At 35.1% G+C, this 23,805-nt stretch overlaps 1 protein-coding gene across 39 annotated transcripts in view; it reads right to left on the bottom strand.

The window, feature by feature from the left end:
* Positions 1-23,805, bottom strand: part of CCDC102B (coiled-coil domain containing 102B) — a 428,597-nt gene that overhangs the window by 335,783 nt on the left and 69,009 nt on the right. Inside the window, exon 1 of one of the 39 annotated variants that reach the window (XM_063795842.1) lies at positions 16,136-16,743. The exons of 35 other annotated variants lie outside the window; for them this stretch is intronic. The gene's annotated coding sequence lies outside the window, so the exon portion shown is untranslated. Of the gene's footprint in view, positions 1-15,864; positions 15,955-16,135; positions 16,744-23,805 lie in introns of those variants that run through there. 3 more of the 39 variants (XM_063795837.1, XM_523965.8, XM_009434137.5) reach the window with 3 other exon arrangements.

Genomic DNA, 23,805 nt, shown 5'->3' with positions numbered 1-23,805 from the left:
TTTTAATTTGACTTCATCTTTGCTGAAATGTTCCCAATTGCTCTTCCATTAATTCTTAGGATTAGGTTCAAAGTCCTTTTCACAGATAACCAAGTCTTACCTCCTGGTCTCCCCTCACCTGGGCTCCACTCTCCCGGCCTCCTTTATCCTCTTCTCTGCTGGCCTTCCCTCCCTTCTTCTCCCCTAACTAACCTACATTTCTGGTCCAAAGTCCTATAATAATGTTTCTATGAAGGAACAAGTGGCCTCCTCTCCCCTCCTCTTTCCTGGCCTCCCCTTCCCTTCCTCTTCATCCTCTAACTCCTCCTTCTCTTGCCTCCCATCCCCTCCTCTACCCTTCTCTCCTCTCCCCTATCATCCTATCGTCTCATCTCTCTGGCCTCCTGTATTAGTTGGTTCTCGTGCTGCTATAAAGAACTACCTGAGACTGGGTAACTTATGAAGAAAATAGGTTTAATTAACTCACATTTCCACATGACTGGGGAGGCCTCAGGAAGCGTACAATCATGGCAGAAGGCAAAGGGAATGTAAGCCCATCTTATTATGGTGAAGCAGGAGAGAGTGAGAGAGAGAGAGAGAGAAGTGGGAAATGCCATACATTTATCAAACAAGCAGATCACTTGAGAACTCTACACTCTATCACAAGAACAGCAAGGGGGAAGTCCATTCTCATGATTCAACCATCTCCCACCAGACCACTCCCCCAACACATGGGGACTACAATTCAATAAGAGATTTGGATGGGGACACAGAGCCAAACCATATCACCTCCCTTCCCCTTCGCTCCCCAACCTCCTCTTTTCTGACCTCACCTTCCCTTCTCTCCTCTCATCTTCTCTCCATCTACAGGTTTCCTCTGCCTGGATACCTGGATATCCCCCTTCTCAGGCTAGCTGGGCTTTTTACCTTGGATTACCAAAATTATTCAACTTCCCTAGGATGTCAGTACTCAATTCCTGTATGTTAATTCTTCAGAAGGAATGTTTCTTCCAACAGCAACAACAACAAAAATGTAGAAGCACCAGCTTGAACTAAAATATGTATATTCACATTTTTAACATAGGAAATGCTTAATACTAACTAGGGTCATGATTTGTTTCACTGCCTCTTTGTATTTTGCCTCCTCTTGATATATTGAAATATATCAGCCTACCCAATTAATATTCAACATCTGAAAGACACACCTTCTGCTACAGAGGTATTTAGCCCCTCTAAACTATAGAGACGCTATTCAGATTTGCTATGTTGTTCTTTAAAATGCTTTTCTATTACTTAAAGTGAACCACGACATGAAAGTTGTTTTCTATTGCTTTATAATGACCATAATCCAGTAATCATATATAGCCACATTTTCTAAATGATTACCATGGTCCAGGAATTAAAAGGAAAATTTCTTCTGAAGTAGAGTCTTTAGTTGAGAATTAAGTTTCATCACAAAGTACATCTTAAAACTTTATCACTTTTTATAAAGTAGAATGAAAGCTATTGGATACTTTAACATAATGTGAATTTTGAATATATTTTATATAAAATAATATAAATATATTTTCCTGTTGAAATGGTTAATCCTCCTAAGGGAAATATGAAAATCTGCTTTTGTTTTCTGTAGACCCAACCATGATATATAGCTTTAGCAAGGTTTTTATTTCAACAATAGAACGTTTAACAAGAAAAGATTAGGCACTGATTTGTAATGGTAAAAATCTAACACTGTAAGTATATTAGTTCTTACACAGTTTTATTTCAATCAGCAGTGGTAGGAGGATCTTATACTTTTTTTCCAGATCGATAATTTAAAAGGTACCACATTCAGTGACTGAGTTATTTTCCCCTTTAAGTGAACATTCTCAGCATATTAAATCCTACCTCAGCCCAATATTTGTCTCTTCTGGCTTCAGACATTACCTTCCAGGTCCAGTTTTTCTCCCTACCTCTGAGAGTTGACCTGCAGTCCTCTGTGCTTCACGTGACCTCAGGATCCTCACCTGTGATTCCTGCCATCTCACCATGCTCCCCTTCCAGAAAGCCTTCTTCCTTTCAATCTCTTCATTACTTTGCCTATCTTGTTGAAAACTCCCTCTTTCTTAAAGACTCTTCTGCCTGCCTAAATTGTTGACTTTCTTATGTTTTTTGTTTGTTTGTTTTTGAGATGAAATTTCACCCTTGTTGCCCAGGCTGGAGTGCAGTGACAAGAACTTGGCTCACTGCAACCTCTGCCTCCCAGGTTCAAGTGATTCTCCTGCCTCAGCCTCCTGAATAGCTGGAATTACAGGTGCACGCCACCACACCCAGCTAATTTTTGTATTCTTAGTAGAGATGGAGTTTCGCCATGTTGGCCAGGCTGGTCTCAAACCCCTGATCCCAGGTGATCTGCCCACCTCACAAAGTGCTGAGATTACAGGCGTGACCCACCAAGCCCAGCCTCTTATGTGTTTGTCAACATAGAAAAGAAACTGTTTCTTTCAAAGTTTCCATGAAGGCTGTATATTGTTTTATACCTAAAGGATGTAGAACCAGAAATACCATTTGACCTAGCAATCTCATTACTGCGTATATACCCAAAGGATTATAAACCATTCTACTATAAAGACACGTGCACACGTATGTTTACTGCAGCACTATTCACAATAGCAAAGACTTGGAAGCAAACCAAATGCCCATCAATGGTAGACTGGATAAAGAAAATGTGGCACATATACACCATGGAATACTATGCAGCCATAAAAAAGGTTGAGTTCATGTCCTTTACAGTGACAAGGATGAAGCTGGAAACCATCATTCTCAGCAAACTAACACAGGAACAGAAAACCAAACACTGCATGTTCTCACTCATAAGTGGGAGCTGAACAATGAGAAAACATGGACATAGGGAAGGGAACATCACACACTGGGGCCTGTTGGGTGGTGGGGAGCAAGGGGAGGGATAGCATTAGGATAAATACCTAATGTAGATGATGCGTTGATGGGTGCAGCAAACCACCATGGCACGTGTATACCTATGTAACAAACCTGCACGTTCTGCCATGTATCCTAGAACTTAAAGCATAATAAAAAAAAAAAAAAAAAAGAAAGAAAAGAAAATTTTTCAAAACCGTCTCTCTAAAAATCATGATCCTAGAGAACCCAACCTGTCTGGAAAAAAAGCACTAAGTTTACAATTACCCAAGAGTCACCAGCATTCGGGAATCATTCAAAAGTGATGGAGAATAAGATATGCTAATAATAGAGATATTATTTCCTGGATTAAGGCAGATAGGGAGAAAATTTTTCCTGAATATTTTTCTTTTTTTTTTTTTTCTTTTTTTTTTTTTTTTGAGACGGAGTCTCGCTCTGTCGCCCAGGCTGGAGTGCAGTGGCGCGATCTCGGCTCACTGCAAGCTCCGCCTCCCGGGTTCACGCCATTCTCCTGCCTCAGCCTCCCGAGTAGCTGGGACTACAGGCGCCCGCTACCACGCCCGGCTAATTTTTTGTATTTTTAGTAGAGACGGGGTTTCACCGTGTTAGCCAGGATGGTCTCCCTGAATATTTTTCTAATGATATTGTAAACTAATACATTGGTTTATTGTTGTATTTCCATTTTAATCAGATATAAATCATATGTGCAATATCTGCAATGTCTGAACAGGGCTTACCACCTGCTGAGTGTGTATATGCAAATGACTGTACATTATATGAAGTTTTTCAGTGAGATTTACAAATTACTTGTTTGGTTAAAAAAAAGACTAAAGACTAAAATCTATCTGAAAATTGAATTTGTGTAAGACAGCTGCTTACTACCTCTTTCCAAATTTTTTGGTGTTATTAGATTTTGTTTGCTGTAGTTTTTAAAACAGCATCTGTTGTACATATGCACTCTATTTAAAGATTAACACTTTCAAATCTATCTCTAAATATTAATTTGACTAAAAAATCTTTATACAAATTAAATTACACATAATGAAAAACAAGAAGTGGTAAAATAATGTTAAGATTTTTAAAGTATACTATTTTCATTTGTCTTTACTTCTATTGTTATCCAATTTTGAGTTTTAAAAACATTTCAGTAACTCACGTGAAACAAAAGCAAAGCAAGAGACAAACAAATGAGAAAATGCAGGTAAAGCAACGTATTTTAATGACCATTTTACTATAAACATTCACACATGTATATAATGATATCTACTCATTCCTCAAAGTTGTTAAAGCAGAATAAGAATAAACATTTCTTAGTTTTTGAATCTTGAATTTATTCATTCGACAAATATTTATCAAATTTCTACCATGTTCCAGCCGTGAAATTCTAGGCATTGAAGATGTACCAGTGAATCAATAAATGTAAATGTCCACTCTCATGGAGCTTACCTTTGATTATATGTAAAATCTGACTCATGGAAATGAGTATGTATTTATTTTAAAAATTATGTAGCTATTTAAATGGAAAGTTTTCAAAAACTCATTTGTTACAAGTTATTTAGATGTTAACATTTTTAATAGAACAAAAATTGAGTTAAATGATTAAAAACAAATTGCTCTGAACATTATAATTTTCATTAGGTTTTTATGTACATTGAAAACTGGAAAAAACAGAATTCCATAATCTATAACACCAACTATAACACAAACTTAAACTGTGTTTTTAGAGTTTCTCTAATATTCCTGAATTATCTCTCAAATATAAATATTTATATGGTCAATTCTTCTTCCTTTATGGAAAATGAGGGAATTCTAGGCTGAGAGTAAACTTCACTTTCTAAAATTTCTCAAAATATTTGAGACAGGAAAGCCAGCTGCTTTCACCCACCCATGGCAACATGTTCAAAGCACAATATTGTAGAAGCTCAATTATGTTTATGAATGCTCCAAATTACTGCAGGCTGGATTTAGTCCTTGAATGATATGCTTTTATTAATGTAATTGAAGAGGATGTTGAGAAAACAAAATTATTAGTGAACATGAAACTTCCCGTTTCATAATTACGTTTTTTCTTAAAACACATGATTAATCTATTTTGAAATCACAAGGCTACTTACTTCTGAATAGAAATAGCATAAATTTCAGAACATATACTTCTTATGACATAAATTTTTAAAAATAAAACCATGTAAAATTCATTTTGTATCTAAATAAAACAATATTTGTTAGTATATTGTACTATAAAGGCATTAAACCAATCATTTTCTATTGCCAAAGAGCTTCATGATCTTCAGGAAAACTAAAATAAAAATGTGTAGTAAGCCGGGCGCTGTGGCTCACGCCTGTAATCCCAGCACTTTGGGAGGCCGAGGCGGGCGGATCAAGAGGTCAGGAGATCGAGTCCATCCTGGCTAATACGGTGAAACCCCGTCTCTACTAAAAATACAAAAAAATTATCCGGGCGTGGTGGCGGGTGCCTGTAGTCCCAGCTACTCGGGAGGCTGAGGCAGGAGACTGGCGTGAACCCAGGAGGCAGAGCTTGCAGTGAGCGGAGATAGCGCCACTGCAGTCCGGCCTGGCCGAAAGAGCGAGACTCTGTCTCACAAAAAAAAAAAAAAAAAAATGTAGTAAAAGCAATGAAATAACAATGGAATGATTCAAAAACCAAATGTTATTTTATTATGCAACAAAGAGAAATATTAATACATGCAAGTATATCACCAAAAATTTTAGGAACAGCAGCTAGTAATATATTGACAAAATGCTGACTTCTTTGTCCTGGCCACTGTAACCTGATTTGTAGAATTATTATATTTATATGAACTCTTCTAAGATAAAAATAATATCCATCACGTTTTGTTCTAATTCTTTCCATCTTAATATAATATAAAACAAGTAATCCAATTTTAGATATGTTACTTGAAAAACAAAATAGAATGGTTGTGCAATATGTAAGCTACTTCTTATAATAGTGAGATCCAAAATGTTGATTTCACTGGGAAAGTTACATCTATAATATGAAACTTATAGATGAGTTTGTAATCTTGAGAAGGAAAAGACGTGGAATCTTAAGAAAAAAAAGTTAGCTTTTGATTCGAAGATTAGTTGCTCAAATCCTAGTGAAACGTTCATCCCTGCTCATATTTTCTCCATGTTAGCCAAAATAAATTAGTAATTTATTCAGACATAGAGGCCACCAACTCTGCAATCATCTTTTTTTTTAAGTGTTTATATTTCTGGTTTTCATCCTTTGACATAGGAGAAGGTAGCAATAAAGAAAATAAAAAATTTAACTAGAAAGTAGAATCCTTAACACAACTACTGATTGATCTGGGATCCGTTTTCATTTGTTTCCTTTCATTTTTGCATCGTTGTTTGTCTTAGTAAAGACAAGTAAAGGAATTGGATTAAAAATGTCAAAATAACAGGAAGTGAATACTCAGTGTTTGTATTTCTCAAAAGATCTGTCTTTCCAGTCCCTAAAACAGAAAATGGACGCCATGTGCAAGGAAAGCAGCAAAGAGTGGAAGACCAGATTAAACTCTTACATTTCTCAAAGCTTGCTTGGTTTTTATTTTGCCTCCCAATCATGTAAATATTGTCTTCAACTCTTTCCCAAGTAATTCCTGTAACGTCATATCTTAATTCTTCCTCAAAAACTCTATTTTTTCCTTGTTTTTCTTAAATATCTCATGATTTCCCAGATCTATACATTGCATTTAATTTATAAAAAAAGAGAAAAAGTACTAAGCATTGTGTGGACTCCTAAATTGAGTTTTATCATTTTTATCATTGCCTGATTTTCACACCTATTAAATTTTCTTAAATTAGTAAATTTTCTTAAATTATAGCAAGCAGAGAATATATTGGTCCCAGTTGTTTCTAGAGGCCACCATCTTTAACATACTTCTCAGTATCAAAATAACATAAGTATGTAAATATGATAACATGAGAGCTATAGTAGAACCCAGAGAACACTGGTTCAGAAAATGTGAGGTAAATTCTCTTCCTTGATAAGGTCGTTCAAACTCATATGTGTTCCCCCTTTCAACAAGGAGATAAATACAATGCCTGAAATGTATTCTATGGTTGCTATGAAGATATTTTTGAACCGTTTATATTCTGGAGTATTAAACCTGTGCTGTCTTAAATGGTAGTCACCTATCAGATGTAGTTAGGGAACGCTTGAAATGAGGGTCGCCTGAATTGTGATGTTCGGCGAGTACTAATTAAACACAGCATGAAACGTAAAAATGTAAACTATCTCATTAATAACTTCATACTAATTACATTTTGAAGTGATATTTTTGAAAGATTGGATTAAATCAAAAATATTATTAAAATTAATTTCACATGTTCATTTTTTAACTTTTTAAATGTAGCTACTTTAAATTGCAAATGTTGCTTGAATTATATTTCTATTGGACAAAATAGCAGTAGAGCATCCAATAGACTTTAAGAACTTCTCTTTTTCCACAGAGAATTTTACAGAAATAGAAAACTGCATTCTGATTTTTTTCAAACATGTTCAGAATGTTTTGGCGATATTGCTGTCTCTAACACCTAGAGGTTTCCTAAATACAGCAAATTAAGATAATTACTAATAATATTACTTGCAAATATATGCTTGAAAAACATATTCTACTGATAATAAAAATGCACACCAAAGTAGCCTGCTATTCAAAGGTAAGTGAATGTGACATTCTCATTCTCTTCCACATGGCCACATAATACAGAAGAGGTGATGTTGCAATAGTCATACAAAAATAAAATGAATATCATTTTAAAAATTGGATATGTTTGCTGAGCACTCTTATCTAAGCTTTGAGACATCCCATTAAAATATATTTAAAGCTGTTTAGACAACATGGGAAAAAATAATTATTAATTTAAAAATGTGTGTCATTGTTAAAACAGCGGTTGTAAATAAAAACCTAAAAATAATACTAATTCATGTGTTCTTAACATTATTAATATATATAATTTTGTTTTTATCCAAAATTTTGGCAAAATGATAAACACATAAAAAATTATGGGCTTGTAATCTGCTGTATTTGAAGGCTTCTTTGTCTTGCTTTGATCACTGGCTGAAGATTGCTCTTTAATACAGTCTGTAGGATTGATCAAAATGTTACATAAGCAGAGAGAAAAGTAAATGAGATCACTGACAACACTGTAGAGTCTTGGCATGGGAATGGGTATTAACATTTATATAATGAAACCAACTATGTTAATAGGTTAGGAGAAGGTGAATATGTTTTCACGGACAAGAAAAATTTTAATGTCCAAAGTATTTCACATATAGTGTCGTTACAATATCCTCACCTCTCAGTTTCTATTAATTCCAATAATATGACCTCACCCACTCACTGGCTGGTTATGCACCTAGATCCCATTACCATACTAGCATTTCTTTCCATTATCAATGATAAGCACCTCTCTGATTACCCTTTACTATTGTCCCCATAACTCTCTTTTTTGACCTAGCTATGGCCTCCTGTCAATGGATTGTATTGTTTTTTCTCTCTTCCTCATTGGCTTCACATCCACTCTCTCCTCCCTATTCTGTGCTCCAGTTTTAACAAATTGCTCTGAGCAAGCTTGGCATTCTCTCGACCCTACTTGCTTAGAAACTCTAATGTCAGTGAATCACAGCTGTCTTCCTGCTCCATGTCTGCACCTACACTCTTGATCAGGCTTTGAGAAAACACACCCATTGCTATCTGGTCTCACTTCAATTTCTTGACTCTGAACCTCATATGGGCCTTTAATGTAGCCAAGCCAACTCTATCATAGGGAAATTAATATTTTTCCCTGATTAAATCACAAACATTCTACTGAATAATCCCGTACATTCTCTATCTTCAAAATTTTTATATCTTATTCAGCTCTGCCTTATCTGTTGAGATTGCGGGGGTTTTTCTATTTCACTTAGAAAAGATATGTAATTATAAGACAACTGCCATCCACTGGTTCCATCATATCTATGTGTCTAATGGACACCCATATGTTATTCTGTCTGTTTTTATAGAGAATCACTCCCCGTTCTTAACACCAAACTTCCCATTTGTATGCTCTATCTAATTTCCTCTAATCCACTCCAGGACATGGCCTCCTCAAATATACTCCTCTCCTGTTTAACTAGTTTGTACCTCTCTCTAGATTAGATTATTCCCATTAGCAAATGCACATGCTATAATACCCTCAACATAAAAAAAAAAAGATCTTGATCCCAACCCAGCAGCCATTCCATATCTTTGGCATTTTTTAAAATAAACATTACTTTAAAGACACTTTCATTTATCTCATTTTCTCTTGAAGTCGCAGTATCATTTTCAACTCTAGTTTGCCACAAAAACAGGAAATCAGTGACTTCTACATTGCAAATCTAATGGTCAATTCCAGGCCTGAAATTCCTGTTTTACTTGGCCAATCAGAAGCCCTGTATGTGATTGTCCATTTCATCATTCCCTTTCTTGGCTTCTGAGGGCATCCTCTCTCATGGTTCTCCTCCTACTCCCTGGTAGCTGCACCACATTCTGTCTCAGCTTCACACCTCTGACTGCAAGCGCTCCAACACTGAGACTTCAGGCTGGGGTAATTGCTCTGGGTGAAGGCATCCAGGCCTTTGCCTTCAAATTCATTAATTTTCTGAAATTTCCTAACAGCGATATCTCTGGCCTGAGATGTTCCTTTATCTCTGGGATCTCATGTGTCCAGCTGCCCACTTAACATCACTAAGGATATCTAATCAGCATCTCAGATTTCACATGTTCAAAAACAAACACTTGAACTCCCCTCACATCTACACCTGCTCCTCCACAGTGTTCCCTGTGCCAATAAATGCACATTTCACTCTTTTAGGTTTACAGACCAAACTTAGGGGTTATCCTTGATTCCTTTGTCTCTTCATTGCACATCATTGTTGGAAACTCCATCAGTTCTGGCAGGAAAATATGAAATACAGCCTATGCAGAATTACAAAAACTCCATCTCTAATATCTCCTTCAAACCACCCTGTCTCTTGCCTGGAATACTGTATGGTATCTGGCCTCCCCACTTCTACCTTTTCCCTACTCCAGTATGTTCTCCACAGCACAGCCGAGTGGATGCTTTGAACACTCAACTTATGTTACAATATTTCTAGGATCCCAACATTCAAATGACTTCCCATCAAACTCAGAATAAAGTGGTTGTAGTTTATGATGTTGTCATGATCTAAACATAAACCATCCCTGAACTCTTCATCAGAACCCATGATTTCCCGACCTGAGGCTCCTACAGTTGGGGTATGAAGAGCCCTTTTAAAAGTAAAATAATATTAGGTTGGTGACCATGTAATTGTGATTTTTCCCATTGAAAGTAATGGCAAAAAACGCAATTACTTTTGCACCACCCTAATATCTTGAAGCTTAAGCTGGATTTACTTCCTCTTAAAGTAGCTTCTGCCTGTGCCTCCCTGCCTCGCTCATTCCCAGCAGCTGCCGGCCATCTGGCCATTCCTTGAAGGGACATTCTTCTGACTTAAGACTTTAGCACATGTGATTTCCTTTATACTTCTCTTCTGCCAAGATTCCTCGTGGTTAGGTATCTTACATCCTTCACCCTAACAGAAGGGACATTCCCTGGTTATTTCAAGAGTGTGTAAATATTCTATTCCCTTTTAGCCTGAATGTTCTTTTTTTCTTCCAGTACTTATCATGACTTAATATATATTTATATACTATGTATGGATTCTACTGTTTTACCAGCTAGACTATATGCTTAATGTAAAGAAAGGGGTTTTACTTTTTATTCACATCTCTATTTCCATTGCTAGAACAGTGTCTGAGACATGGTAGACATTTATTACTAAACGGACAAATCTAAAACAGAGTGACTTAGAACTATTCCTTTTCTTCCAAAAGGCAAGCATTACAAGATCCACTAAATAAGTCAGTCTTCTCTAAAGAAGGTGGCTTTTGTATATTAAACGCTTATAGGCTTTTAAAATTAATAAAGAAACAGTTTTAAGTGAGGTTAACCCCAATCACACCACTTTAATTGCTATCAGCAACTTCATTCTTCCAAGTACTTAAATAATACACAAATACACCTATGATGATTATCTGTATATACAAAAGATGAAGATTTACATTTATTTGGCCAGAAATACTTTTGAAACAGCGTGGAAAGTGGATAGGATATTTGGGAGAACAAAGCCATGTAACCCTTTCAGAGATAAGAGGACCAAGGGGTTTCAAAAGAATCAGCAGATGGGAGGTGGAGTTTGTCTTCTGCACTATTTCTACTTCTGATATCGTTTTGGATAAAGATCTATGCTTCTCGAATATGTCATTTATATTAATTCAGATAAACATCCTGCTCAATAATATGGAAGAAACTTATAGCCACAGAGGAAACAATGACGGCCAACCATAGACAATGAATGGACCATGTGAGGTCCAGGACCAGAGCTTTGCATTCAGTACCTATGCTTAGGCCCCAGCCTTCTGTGAGAAGCCTGTATCTGAGATAGCCCTCCTAGTTCTAATCCATGAATACTGGAATTTCTCCCATTAATCTACATTATCAGGTCAAATTTATTTAGTCCTGATACCAAAAACATAAAATATAAAAACATACCAAAAACATAAAAGCCAGCAAGTAAATTCATATAGCATTAACACCTTTAGAGGCCACTTGTAGCACGACATAATTGCAACGTCCATGTTTTTAATCCATGCAATCATAAATTCTATAACTTAAGTTTCATTATTACAAAAAGAATGAAGAAGCCTGGGCAGTATCAAAAATAGGACGGCAGGGACTCTACGTAGTTGCTTTGACCCAACTCATTCCTACCATTGACAATACCTGTAAAGTGATTTCCAAACAAAGACAGAACAAAGCTCACCTGAACCCTCAGACAATCCCTGAGATTATTCTAGCTCCAAATTAGGAACAGGTTATAAACAGAACCTTCTAGAATTATATGAAACACCAATGGATTATGGCACTTCCACATCTTTCTCTTTTTTCCTGTGCTACCAAATGTTATAATCCCACTGAGCACCTTATAATTTTCATGCTTTATTGTGAAATACATTTTCTTCTCATCCAGAGAAGAAACGCTTGTTCAAAACCCTTCATGTCAAAAGAAGATAGAAAATTCATGAATATAGGCTGACTAATAAGACTATTTGATCTTTTGCAGAGGTCATAAATGTAATCTTTCACCTAATGCCTTCACAATCCTAAATTCACTAAGGGAGGAAAGGAAAGATTGTATGAAAGACTCTCAAAACTATTTCCAAATGAAAATGAGTCTAAAGTTGCTACAGGTTTTTCTTCATGCAACTATTGCCTCTTTACCTGTGTTATATTTCCAAACGTTTACTGCAGCTTAGAAACATATGCTCCCGAGTCAGTGACTAAAAATCTCACTTTTATTTTTGGAAGCTTTAATTCTACAAATTTGAAACAGACACTATGATAAGATATATTTATAAATTCTTCAGTGAGCATATGTTTTTTTTCTCAATATTAAGGACACCTTTTTCTTTAGCTACTAAAAAAATCCTTCTATCAAAATTTTAACATCAAATATTTTAATATATTTATGACACACAACAGCAATTCTTTTAGGAAATATCATTAAATATAAATCAACTCAGATAATATTTAAGTATATAATAATGTTAACAATCCTTTGCAAAGCTATGACTACAATTAAATGGCCTTGAGCACAACCTCCAATAGAATATCTAGTTTTCCGTTTTACAATCAAGGCCTCAAGCTCACACTCAATCTCCATTGAGCATCTACAATTAGTCAGGGCACTGAGGATGGAGTACTAGTTATACAAAATGCCTTCTATAGAATATATTCTTAGAATGCAACCTAAACCTGTACAAAAATAAAATCTCAAGGTCAGTGACCAAATCTTTGCATTTCAACTATCCTCATCTGTTTTCGTGTATGGCAAAAAGATACTCCTTCAGTAAAGCCTACTTAATGATAGTATGATTTTAAACTAGTAGGCAGTATGTTCATAAAATGATAGCATAGTTACCATCATGTATACATTGAACAAAAAAAACTCGTTGTTATGAAATAAGCTATAATTTTTATTTCATTGAAAAAAAAGAAGATGATGATGAATGTTATCCCAGATACTAGTTCTACTTTGAGAAGAAGTAATGTCTTTAAGGTTTGGATATATGAAGAAAAACATGTTAATAAATAAGTTCTATTCTTTTTTACTGTGAATGTACTGTATTTTACACTATCTATTACAATGTGAATTTTATATATGCTTTTCACTCATTGAAATGAAACTTATACAATGCCTTTACTTGATAATAACTTGGTCATTCCATAGTTTTAAGAGTATTTGGTCGCTGAGTGTTCATTGATACCACGTATCAAAAAGAAACAGAGGAAAGTCAGTACATCCCCAGTGTTATTCCTGGCCACCTCACACATCTCATTTGTGAATAGGTAATATTCAATGCAAATCAGTGATGACATTTTCTTTGAGAATGCAAAAGATACCTTCTCTAAGTAGATTTAAGAAAATGTAAGAGAGAGAAAAGCATAAGTGTTGAATCTGAGGGCCGCTAATTTAAATGTAAAAATTACCCCTTATTTGCAGCGTCAGTCTCTTCTCTCAATTCCCAAAGGAAAAGTGTGGCCCAACTGATAGAACAGTGATTCGTCTGGATTTATAGAATACTGGAATGGATCTTTGGACTGTTGTCTCACGACCTCCTCCCTGCACCCTAAAATCCCAATGTCCACTTCAAACCATTCTGCTCGACTTCTGCCAGATTCACATTCTTAGAATACCAGCACAACATCGTGGAAATAGCTCTGGAGCCAGAAAGACATTATTTGAAATTCTGGTTCCCTCACTTTCTTTTTTTTTTTTTTTAATTTTATTTTATTTATTTATTTATTTATTTTTTATTTTTTATTATACTTTAAGTTTTAGGGTACATGTGCACATTGTGCAGGTTAGTTACATATGTATACATGTGCCATGCTGGTGCGCTGCACCCACTAACTCGTCATCTAGCATTAGGTATATCTCCCAATGCTATCCCTCCCCCCTCCCCCCTCCCCACCACAGTCCCCAGAGTATGATATTCCCCTTCCTGTGTCCATGTGATCTCATTGTTCAATTCCCACCTATGAGTGAGAATATGCGGTGTTTGGTTTTTTGTTCTTGCGATAGTTTACCCTCACTTTCTTTATCTGTGGCTTTAAGCAAATCATTGAACATTTCTAAACAGCAGGTTCCTTCAAGTGCAAAATGAAAATAATGTGTAAAATAATGTTCATTTTCTTGCAGAGCTATCAAAATTGTGGATATGTATGTAAATCATCTTGCACGCAGAAAATGCTATTATGTGTTGGCAAAATGATGATGATGATGATTATGGTAAAGATGATGAAAAGAGGCACAGATACTCCACCTCTTTTCAGAAACTTGCAATTGTCCCCTTTGTATGATATGTAAAGGCCACATTTTTCTGTGTGCAATGTTAAGATGCTCTATCAATTTTTCCTGTTCTATGTATTGAGTACAACGTCTGATACTCACAAAGGTATATTTTTTCTGCTCCAATCAGATAAATTACTCACCATTCTTTTATGCTCTATGCTAATTTGTGTTCAAAACCCTTTTTGCCAATTACTTCTTCAAAGTAGAGTATTCCTCTTGCTTTCAGCACCTATCCAAGTTCCACTAGTTTTTCAAGACTAAGTTCAAGAAGTTGAACTTTTCTTTAAAGCCTCTGGCATCTCTTTAGGACTCACATACCTGCTAAAAAGGGAATTTCTGAATATTTTGGCATTATGGCAGAATTCAATTGGTCTTGTAATATCAGCATAAGAGATATGATGACCTGAGAGCATTTCTTGTATTTTAAGAATTACAGCCATTGTTTTGTAACTCTAATAATTAGATGAAACATTCATAAATTACCTTGAAGCCAAACCCATAGTGAGGCCCAGAAACAATGTCCCAGTGATCAAGCAATTATTGAATCCAATGATAACATATGAAGGATGCAAAAGAGAGACAATGAAATGATCTATGATTTCATAAGAACATATGATATTTTGGAAAATAAAGCAATTCACATAAAGCATTTTTCTGAATATATTCAAATAGGTCACACAAACCTACACAGATATTGTATCGCTAACTTATAAATCTTCTTTCTAATTTATTGCTTTCATTTTAAATATGAAATAGAATTCAAGAATATTTACTGGATATATAAAAATATTTATTGGCAATAACATATTTTACTAACAAGAGAATATTTACTCAAAAGTTGTAATAACACCATTTCCCATGAAAATTATTAGCAAAAACACATCCACATTATTTTAGAAAACAGAAAAACTGGTATTGATGTAAATAAGAATATCAATAAATATTTTATATATTTTGGTCCTATGTTACTGACACATTTCTAATTATATTTTTTGACGAATCTTTCTTATATTTATATTTAATAAATGTACTCACTTGACATTCAATTGATAATTTATCTTTGCAGAAAACATAAGCAAATGCTTCCCAAAGGTTTCCAGAGATTTTTTTTCAGTTTTATAATTTATTTCTATATAGCTAAGCATTATTTTTTATTATGCACAGGATTTTATTATTTTATTCTGTATCCCTGTCTCCTCCACACTATACAGGTAGCATGTAAAGAAATCAATATTCATGCTAGGTTTGAAATATACTTTCCATTAACGAATACAAGAATTTAGCATGAAGACTCAACAATTGAAAAGAATTCAAGGTACATGAGGCATAGATAGGAGGATTTCCATAACAATTTTACTTTTTTACTGTAAGAATATAGATTACTTCAAACACAATGACTAATTCACATTCATTTGGAACAATGAAACAAAATTTTAATATCAACATATACTGTTACTGTCTAAATGTAGAGTCGAAATTCTTACCTGAGTTTTGCTTAGTATACAGTTATTTTTTAAAGACAGGAAATGTATGACAAATTGTCAGGATAATAACACCCACAGTGGAAAAATGAAAGGGGAAAGGAAGGAATCACTTTAAAAAGAAACTCCAAATCCTTCTGCTTCCCAGCTCTACAGTAGTTTTGCTCTGCATCTTATAAGCAACTGTCTTTGCTCCGAGAACAACACATGCTCTGCCTCAGCAGGAAAATATAAAAATTAAATAGAAAACCACAAGGTTATTAAACACTCTTACCCTCTGGGCTTGCTGGGCTGCTCCAGTGTCTCAGTTGCAGCCACATGTGTAAACAACAGAATTTCCTGCATCCTTTTCTCATCTGTACAGTTCTGGAGTCCTAGCCAACAGGATTATTTCCAGCATTAAGGGCACTCCACACAAACTCAAAAAAGATTCCCATTGGTTGTGAAGTTTTATTGAAACCACTACCACAACCTCCTCTTTGGATCACCATTGAGCCAACCAAAATAAAATCATTTTTAATGTTCCCTAAGTATGGTTATCCAAAGCTTTCCATACAACCATTTGAAACCTGTACTGTGGATGAAAAAGAAAAAGACACCCACGCCTTCATCCACAAGTGTTCTTAATGTTTAATTACAACAGTATAACTTGTAATAATAATAGAAAAACTAAAATAGCAAAGCAAAAAAAAAAAAAAGCCCAGGAAGTACCTATCTGAAAAATATTTAAAAGGAAATTATACTGCACATTACAGGAACAATATAAAATATTCATCCAATCTGATTTGCATTAGATTGCACAAAAGCAAAAGAAATCATATTTAATAAAAGATTTGAGTATACAAATCATGAAACAATAACTGCATGTCAAAACCCTTGATTGTGGTCACATTGGCAGGAATTGTGAGCTGTAGTCCCCGGGGTGCCCAGTGAAAGCTCTCTGGTCCCTTTCCCTGGGGAAAAAGAATATGAAGTAGCTTTCCATTGACATGACTCAGCTGTCAGGAAGTGTTCTGATGGGGGTTGTGCGGGGAGGCGAGAGATCACATAAAAAAGAGCTTCTCTGGTCGAAACTAGCAGCAAAAAAATGTCCAAAGTAAAAAAGAAGAAGTCAAAAGGTAACAGGATAGCCTTGCTCCTTTTAAGTAGCAAAAAAACAACATTTGAAATTTAGGCAATAAATGTCTTCAAATTATTTTATTTTTCACCCTTCCCTAATTTGTAGGCTTATTACGGTGTTATCATCTATCTCTACTTAACATTCTTTTCCCACTTACTTTCTGATGCAATGGAAAAGGTGGCCATCTTCCTGTATAAAGCCAATTGACCCATCGAGCTAAACTTAATCATGATTCTCTCTCCTCTATCTTTCAAAGTTCCCTCCTGTCCGGATTTTCCCCACGTGATGTTAAATACCATACATTCTCCAGTCAATTTCATGTATGCCAATGAACTTTACTTTTAATTCAGTCATTTTCACTTTCAGGTACCATTCTTTCTGTCATGGCCAAATGATTGAAAGTTCTCCAGCCAAGAATTTTATTTAGTCTTGCATCCACCTGATTTTAATTCATCAAAGTGACAATACACACACACACACACACACACACACATGTACATAAATATTCTATTTATTTTTAATTTTTCTAACTCACCTCAATCCTTCTAGTTGACATCTACACAGCCTTTCATACTGTTCACAACCCTGCCCACATGAAGACATCTCTTGTCTTGGCATAACACTCTCCTGGTTTTCCTCTTGACCTCTTTTGCTGGCCCTCCTCACCCTCTTTGATGATGCCTCATCCTCCATCCATCCTTTGGTGTGCATCACATATGTTCTTAGATAAATCTACATATAAATGGTATATTCTCTCTCTGGATAAAGCCACCCATCCTCATAGTTTAAATTACCATCTTTCTTTTTAGATGACTCCCAAATATCTACTTTTAGACCCAATGACTGTCTGAATTTTCAATACTCATATTTGTCAGCCCACTATACTCCTCAACTAGAAAATGACGCAGATATGGCATCAGCTTATCTAAACTGAAATCATCATCTCTCCATGGACCTGCTGTGTTATCTATGTAAATGTCAACCCAGTTTTACAGTTTCCCAAAGAAAAATTCTGGAAGTCATCCTTGACTCCTTCTATTCTATATCAAATCCAGCACTAGTTCCTTTTGATTATACTTCAATAATTTGCCCAGTCTTCTTTTCTCACTGCCACTACTCTGGTTCAGACAACCATCATGATCTTTCTAGATCACTGCAGTGTCTCTCTGTCTCTTAAATTGTCTTTCTTCTCCCAGCTTTCTTCTGCTCCGTCTTTAAAAAGATACAGTAGTCTATTTCTGGTACTTATGCACTTGAAGTCCATGAAGGTTTTTTAATCTTTTTGTCAACTCCCTTCTTCATAATACATTGGCTTTTCTTGGCTTCTAAACCACAACTTCTCTGGATTATGTTTTCATCTTTCTGACCATGTCATAATTTTATCCCCTCTCTTATTACTTTTCTTTCCTTTCAATGGTGGAACACCTTCAAGAGGCCATCATTGGTCCTATTCTTATTTCACATTTCTGTCTAGGTGAGCACATCTGTTTTTGAGGCTTCTTTTGCCACACATATTTGGTGAGTTGAATTGTGTCCTCTAAGAAGATATATTGAAATCCTAACTTCCTGTACCTATGAAGATGATTATTTGGAAATACGGTCTTTGAAGATGTAATCAGGTTACACTGAGGCCATACTGGGTGAGGGGGAACCATATTCCAAGGACTTGTATCCTCATAAGAAGAGGGAAATTTAGACAAAACGCACAGGGGAGAATGTTGTGAGAGAGACAGAGAGAGCAATTGGAGTGATAGGTCTACAAACCAAGGATTGCCAACCATCACCAAAATTAGGAAGAGTCAAAAAAGGGTTCTTCCCTAGGGCTTTCAAAAGAGTATTGCTGACTGACATCTTGATTTTGGACTTCTGTCCTTCAGAACTATGAGATCAATTGTTTTAAGCCACAAACTTGTGATATTTGTTACAGCAGCCCTAGTAAACTAATAGACATATAATTCTGAAATATATATGGCCTTTCCTTAATAGTTTCTAAAGCTTCAGATCTGTATTTCCAAAGTCTAATGAAATATTCACTAGGAGCCATTTAAATCTTTCAATAATCTCCAATCATCAAAGTTCTTATATTTCTTCCGGGGACTCTACTGTATCTTGTAATCTCAATCTAGCCCCATCCAGTCTCTCAATCTAGAAACCTCTTTGCTATTCCTAAGTTCTTACTCTTCTTCACCATTCAAATTTAATAACCCGTCTTTACATTAAAACCTGAAACCTCTCTCTTCACTTTATCTCCTTCTGTATCTTTGCATTTGTTTTTGTCTTACCACAATTTTTTTTTTTTTTTTTTTTACTGGCAAGTTTACAAATTAATGACCAGTAAAATCTGACTATATATGGAGGGCACTGTCTTACTTGCAGCTTTCTCATGTGAAGGCTCTTTTTGCCCCATACAGGCCACAACCATTAGGGTCAGAAAATGGAGAAGGTGTCCTACTTCATCCTTATTGCCAAGTCTGCCTCACAAATTATTCGTTCATTGATAGCATGGGACCTCTCAGAATCAAAAACAAAGTTATCTATGGTCTCCATCCTAGTTTCAAAGGGTACATCGACACCATGGTTATAATACCCCTGTGCACACACACCTCCATTATCCTAACACTCCATATCATATAACAATCACTTGGGGGCATATGAAAAAGAGACGAGAAAAATTCAGCCGTGAGGTTTCCAAAATTTGTTGGCAAGTTTATAATGTCTTGAGGTACTCAGCACACATCAATGAAGGCTATTTTTTTTAGTGGATTCCAGTTTCATTCTATATATTACATCCACCCTGTGGGTTCTGATATTTACCTACCCAGTATCCTTTCTCCCTTTCCTCCCTACAAAACAATTTTTTATTTTTGTTTGGAGCAACAATGTGGTCATTTTTTTTCGAAGCCTATGTTACCAAGCCTCCCATACAAATATATTTGGCTGTGTGGTGCAGTTTTGCCAATGAAACATAAGCGGAAACCTAATGGGTTTAGAAAACTTTTGTATTTCTAATGCCAGTCTGTTGACTTCTTTCTCCTTTTTCATTCCTTGAACAAAACAAGGAGGCTGGAGATGGGGAAGCTATTCTTAAATGATAATAAGCTCGTGAAGTCATGATTCAGATGCAAGCCACACATTGAGAACAGCAGTAAAACTCTGAGTTTTAATCAACCTCATGAGAGATTTCAGTGATGGGAGGAAAAGAGAACTTAATGTGGTGAAACCACTGTCATCACGTTTCTCCTATGTCCTTATTTATTAGATTGGGAGCTAGAGGCCAATGGAAAATTGTAATAGTATCTAGCTGGAGAAACAATGGGGAATAAATATTAATCAAAACTGATTTACTCTAGATTCTTATCACCTAATTGGGAGGTCCAGAAATCATGAAATTGAAAACTCCTGCAGCAACCTTTACCCAATGTTACATCTATCTCTCACCATATCTGTGGGGCAGTTCCTGATTCCAATAGAAAAAGTTAACGCTACAGCTAAAGCTATACTGGTGGATTTATTTACCTGTCTGTTTTCTCAAAAAGCTATGAATTTCTTAAGAAGATAATGTTGTATTTATATTTTAATATTTTGCAAAAAACAAAGCAAATAAATTAATGAATAAGACCACAAAGCTGACAGCTGGTTGGTAGCAGAGCTAAGACATATCTTGGTCTCATCATTTAATGACACAGTAAATGGATAAATGGATGGATGGATGGATGGATGGATGGATGGATGGATGGATGGATGGATGGATGTTCTATGAACATACTGAAGAAAATAAAAATAATGTCTCAGAATCGGATATGTTATAGAGAAAGTAAATTAGAAAGATATACTATCAAAATATTGAATAAGTATATAGTGATTTTAAAATTCTTCTAACATTGGTTTTTATTCTACTTTTATAAACTGAAAGAATTAACAGTACTAACATTAGATACATATATGCCTGTCATTGACAAACTTTTTTTAAAAATAGAAATACCAATTAAGTCAGACAAATAATTTTCTGTGGACCTTAGTAACTATTTGAATTCCGCTACAGTTTAAAAATCTTAATGGCTACAATTTTAATGACTTAACAATATTTGTAAAATTACTCTAAAACAACATGTTACAATGTCAGCAACTGAAAATTTTTTGTAAGGAAGCCAATTTTGGTTTTGATTGAAATGTACTAGGTGATTTGAAATCATAGATTACAACCGTGCATTCATGAACTCACAGAGTGCAGCTGTGGTGTTCCAAATGCACTCTTCATTAATCAGGAGAGACCAGCTGGGCAGCCAGCAGCTCTTATTAAACTAACCTGTGTGTGCCCAGATACACAGTCACATAAGTCCAAATGACAATAAGTGAATCTTATTGCATCAATCTAGAAAATATTATTTTCTTCCCTCCTGCTATTTTAAAAATAGGAATAATTGTCTCTCAATGTCCAAATTTTCTTTATAAACAGAATACGCACTTTTATGAAAATGTCTAAGCTATAACACAAAACTAACTATATTTTGTCAACTAAAGGAAAAGTTAAGAAAACAATTTAAGAAAAATAAATCTAATCTACAATATCTAACATGCAGAAAAAAGAAGAGATCTTGATGTCAGACAGGCCTGAGTTCAAGCATTGGTTGTGTGTTCTCAAAGAGTTACATCTCTAAGCCTCGGTTCATGTATGTGTAAAAAAGATGTAACCTGTAGAAACATTCTGACAGTTAAGAAATAATGGATATAAAGTGCTAAAACAGTACGTCACAAACACCTGAATGAATTAAAGGGATGGATTAAGGCTATCATTGGCAATAGTTGTTTTTAAGAGTAGTTATGTTGACCTAACTGCAACATCTACAAAATAATCTAAAATCAAATTTCTATATTGTAAATATGAACATTAAGTAAATTCAGGCATGTCCCAGTCTGACGGTATAACTTACGTTGCTACCTCTCAACCTGGTAGCTTTATGGTCATGGTCTTGTTTTGGCATCCACTACCTAGGCTCCGAGCAAAGCAGTTAGACACATTACTTAAGCTTCTAATAAAAACTGTGAAATTATCTTTGTGAGACTGAAAATTTTAGAATATTTCCTTGGGAATATCTAATTATTAAGAGGTGGCCTAGAAATAAATATTTGCTTTTTAAATCATCAGATATAGCTGATAAAATTAGGATTAAAAATATAGTCATTAGGTTTTAATTGAGCTCATAGCAGCAGTAAATGGTTAACTGTTCTTTCCTTGGTTAATAATAGTAGGATGTACTCAGCTTCTTGGAATGATTTCTCCAACTCAGCACTGTGGACCTTTGGACCAGATAATGCTTTGTTATGTGAGGCTGTCCTGTGCAGCAGCCGCCACCTACTAGCTACCAGTAGCACATCTAGTTGTGCAAACCAAAAATGTTACCAGACATTGCCAAATATCCCCTGAGAGGCAAAAACTCTATCAGTTGAGATACACTGTTTACAGTGATGGAGTAGTGAAAAGATGAGGCTACGATTTAGTTCTGCTACTCAGCAGCTGTCAGCTGTGTGGTCTTAGGCAAAGTTGACTCCATTATTCCAAGTGTCATTGTTATTTTTCATATATAAATATATATATGAATATATGAGAGAAAATATATATATAGTCAGGAAATTAGACTAGATAATTTTGAAAGTTTAGTTTACTAAAACATTAGGTGCTTTAAAATCTCTCTTTCTCTCTCACATACACACACTCACACATACACACTCTCTATTTACACATTTCAAACATAGTCATTTATGTAGTCTGTACACATTAGGCTATCAAACACATAAGGAATAAAAACAAAAAAAACATTGTTACAAAACCTATTTTTGTTTGCAGGAAGCAGTCTTACAGTGTATAATTAATTTTTCTGAGTGACTTCTACTCCAGGATTACCACATACATAGAAAGAACAAATGCTTCATCTTAATACATCTAAATCAATAAGGCTAAGCACTGCTTTTTTTCTCAAAAGAACTCAACATCCACTATACTGATGAAAAGTGCTTTTACTGGTCAGGAACTATATTAAATTGCAATTCAACTTGACCTCACTAAGGAAAGAGTGTCTACAACTTAACAAAAACATTAATTTTACAACATTGATTAAGAAAACATATCTCATTTCTGAATCTGTAAACTCGAACTATTTGGGCAGCCCTTGCTAAATAATCTCTTTCAAGACAGAACTAATCCTCCTCAATGCATAATTGTCCGAATAATGTTAACAAATATTCTTGGCAGCAATATTGAACCACCACTTGCTAAGGCATACGGATTAATTTTCTCTACATAGTATGAGTTTTATTTTACTCTCTTGAAAGTTTATTGTTTTTTGCTAACCTCTCCTTTTGATTTCTGAGGACAAAATATTACCTACACTCTGTGAAATTCAAAAAATGTCATTTCCTTATATCATAAGAGATTGTCATTTTTGGCCATAAATTGCAGCTATAAACAAAACACAATAAAAGTTACCAAAACAGTAATGCTGATAGCATAATCTATGGCTTTAAAGACAATCTGAACCAAGTCCTAAAAGATCTAGGTTTGTTCTTGATCCTAACATGTTGCTTATGTTAGACCACATGTTTTACTGAAGGAGATTTTGGGAATTAAAAATGTATATATGTAGAAAATTATTACTTTTCTTATACTACAAGGATCTATATAAATAATGATTGAGTGGTAAAACATATTCTTTAATAAAAACAATATTGCATTTATTATAATTATAAGGTATGAATTTCTAAAGTATTACATTTAATTAGTCATGACATTAACCAGGTTTGATGGCTGGTGTGGTTTGAATCTGTGT

Source organism: Pan troglodytes, chromosome 17 (assembly GCF_028858775.2).
Source record: "Pan troglodytes isolate AG18354 chromosome 17, NHGRI_mPanTro3-v2.0_pri, whole genome shotgun sequence".
Taxonomy (NCBI): Eukaryota; Metazoa; Chordata; class Mammalia; order Primates; family Hominidae; genus Pan; species Pan troglodytes.
Note: the sequence above shows the minus strand (reverse complement) of the source record. Positions and strands in the feature narration are given on the sequence as shown.